The sequence below is a fragment of the Montipora foliosa genome, chromosome 1 (assembly GCF_036669935.1).
Source record: "Montipora foliosa isolate CH-2021 chromosome 1, ASM3666993v2, whole genome shotgun sequence".
NCBI classification, from domain to species: Eukaryota; Metazoa; Cnidaria; class Anthozoa; order Scleractinia; family Acroporidae; genus Montipora; species Montipora foliosa.
This window is the reverse complement of record NC_090869.1, coordinates 27,627,108-27,629,607: the sequence shown is the minus strand read 5'-3', so window position 1 is coordinate 27,629,607 and position 2,500 is coordinate 27,627,108. Positions and strand designations below refer to the sequence as shown.

Here is a 2,500-nt window from a genome sequence, read left to right as displayed (position 1 = left end):
CAAGCATTCTGCCAAAGAAAAGTTCAGAAAATATAAACAACTTTCATCCTCCCTGCATCGGTGTTTTTTTTTTTCTTTTCCAGAACAAAACTTCTGGTCCTCTTTGCCCTTTGAAATGCTCTTGTAGGACCACATTTTATGTTTTACACCGAGTGAAATGTGGAGATAATCATTAGCGCAGTGTTGGAAGAACCCAAGGTGCATCTTACTGAATTGCAACAGCTGAAAATATGGCCAGTAAGAGAGAAGTAAACGTTTGCTTAGAAATGTACCCTCAACGGTGTGAAATCGAAACAAGAGACATAAATAGTATTGGACAGAGAATACCAGTAAGTCAGTTACGACTAGTGCAGCTTAGAAATCACTATGCTATCATTTTGATTTTTGATTTTGCTGTTTCATTAAAAGAGGATTGTGTAAAGGATGCTAAGATCAAATGAAAGACAGAAGCTAATAAGGGCGCTGTAGACAGAAGCACCAAATATGGTTGCATGGAGAAATCGTAATAATTATCATATGAAATCAACCCTATAAACTGGATTTTTTAACTGTAGACTCGAACAAGAGACATAAGTTAAAGTTAGAAACGCTTGCTGTACTAAATGGAAGAGAATACCGGTAAGTCAGTTATGACTCATGCGCGTCAGAAATATCAATGTTATGATTTTGGTTTTGCTTTTGCTTTTTGGTAAAAAAGGATTGTATAATCAATGCAAAAAGCCTTAGTTCGGTAAAAGTGTCAAGAGGCCTTTCATGGGTCCAAGCCATCCGTGACCAATTGCGAATTGAATTTATAATTCTTTGTAAACTTTGAAAAACCATGCATATACAATATACAAATGGTTCATCTAAGGCAATGCTTTAAATCTTCTTATTACTCAGGAAATAAAATAATTAAAAAAAAGATAAGTGGTCTTACTAGTAGGTGTTGTCCTTGATTATTTTAACGGCCAGCTCCCAGTTCGCTTGATAGCGCTTGATAGCAGTGGTCATGTAGTTCGAATCCTGTTCAAGCCTGAATTGTCCAGCCTTTCCTTCCATTACGGCTAAAGTAGCTTTCACAACTGCGACGATCTTAAAACTTAACTTGTTTCATTTCTGCAGTTCAAATATATGTGTTTAATACATTGTTTCTTGAAAGTCAAAAACTTACCCAGTCATTTTCAAATGCGTTTAGAAAGTTTTTTTTTTAAGCTGAAATAGATTACCTCCCCAGAATATTTTTAACTGCGTAAATACAGGTATTCAACTTAAGTATTTTCTCTTAAATTTCACGTAAAATCAGCAATACCCCTTGGCCAACATGATGTCCTTTTTTGCTTTATTAGACCTCCTCTTAACTTTTGCAAGATTACAGTTGCAGCAAACAACGCTTTTACACCGAAACATGTCGGCAGAGAAGCTAAAAAACACAAACAAACAAAAGAGCAGGGATTATGCCTTCCTCCTTTTTATTCTCCTACCAAGTTGTCCTCCTAGTAAGTTCTCCCTTAGTTAGTGAACTTGGGAAAAAGGTTGCAATTCGTAGCTTTCCACATCAACCCATCAAAACACTCGGGCTTCAAAAACACTGTATGAAATAATTGCATCGTATCTTTTTGCTCTTTCGTACTGTTGAAACGCCAGACTACAGACTGTGCAGACCGTGCAGACCAGGGGTAAAATATGGTGTTACCCTCAATACTACTGAGAGCTAACCGTAAACAGGCTAACCTGAATGTTATTTAGGCCTAATTCAGGCTAACCAAATTTCCATTTTACAGACGATCTGCACAGCCTGCAGTCTGCGTTTTTCAGTGTCCCGTTAAAACGAAATCTTTTCGGTTTGCAAACCACCTATGTGCAATTGTCGTTGGTTACAATATTGAAACCCCCACCCCCTTTGGAACAAATAAAAAATACATTTAGGCATTGTGGGTAATAAGAAGCCAGGAGGTTTGTCTTCGTTTTCAATTGTTGTTGAATGGAGAGTATCGCTCATCCATTTTGGCAATAGAAACATTTGGGGGCCTGTCCGGGAGAAGAATAACTTTAAGTGTATTAGCAATGGATTTTCGTGGTGGCCGGTGTCATCCAAATGTGGGGATACGAACGACAAGCCCTCAAACGCTCGGATCTCGACGTGGTCGATTTCGTCGCCGACCTCGATCTCAAAAACCCGGGTCGACTTCCTTTCCATTATCCTTCACAATTGTCTGAAGGGATTGTCACACTAAGTTCCAACTGAACGCTTTGATAACCTTGATTCATTAAATTTTCCGTTATGCGGCACAAGACACCGTGACGGGTCACGATGATTTGCGTACAAAGAGATTCATCGTCTCCCATTAAACTGAAAAACCGTACACACTTCTTTATTTTGTCAAAATAAAACAAAAACTGTTAACGATATTGTGGCGGACAAAAAAAATGATTTCGGGGCGGTGGTATTTGTTATAATTTGAACATCCCACCTGATTCGGCTCTAACTTTATAAAGATGATATGATGGTTCGCGTCAC

The 2,500-nt window shown here is 38.3% G+C and overlaps 1 protein-coding gene across 1 annotated transcript in view; it reads left to right on the top strand.

Moving 5' to 3' along the window:
* The window catches only part of LOC137995795 (leucine-rich repeat-containing G-protein coupled receptor 4-like), a 157,520-nt gene extending 156,680 nt beyond the window's left edge, over nt 1-840 (top strand). The window contains exon 25 of the mRNA XM_068841285.1: nt 1-840. This exon is cut by the window's left edge and continues 1,154 nt beyond it. The gene's annotated coding sequence lies outside the window, so the exon portion shown is untranslated.
* Nucleotides 841-2,500: the final 1,660 nt, after the last annotated feature.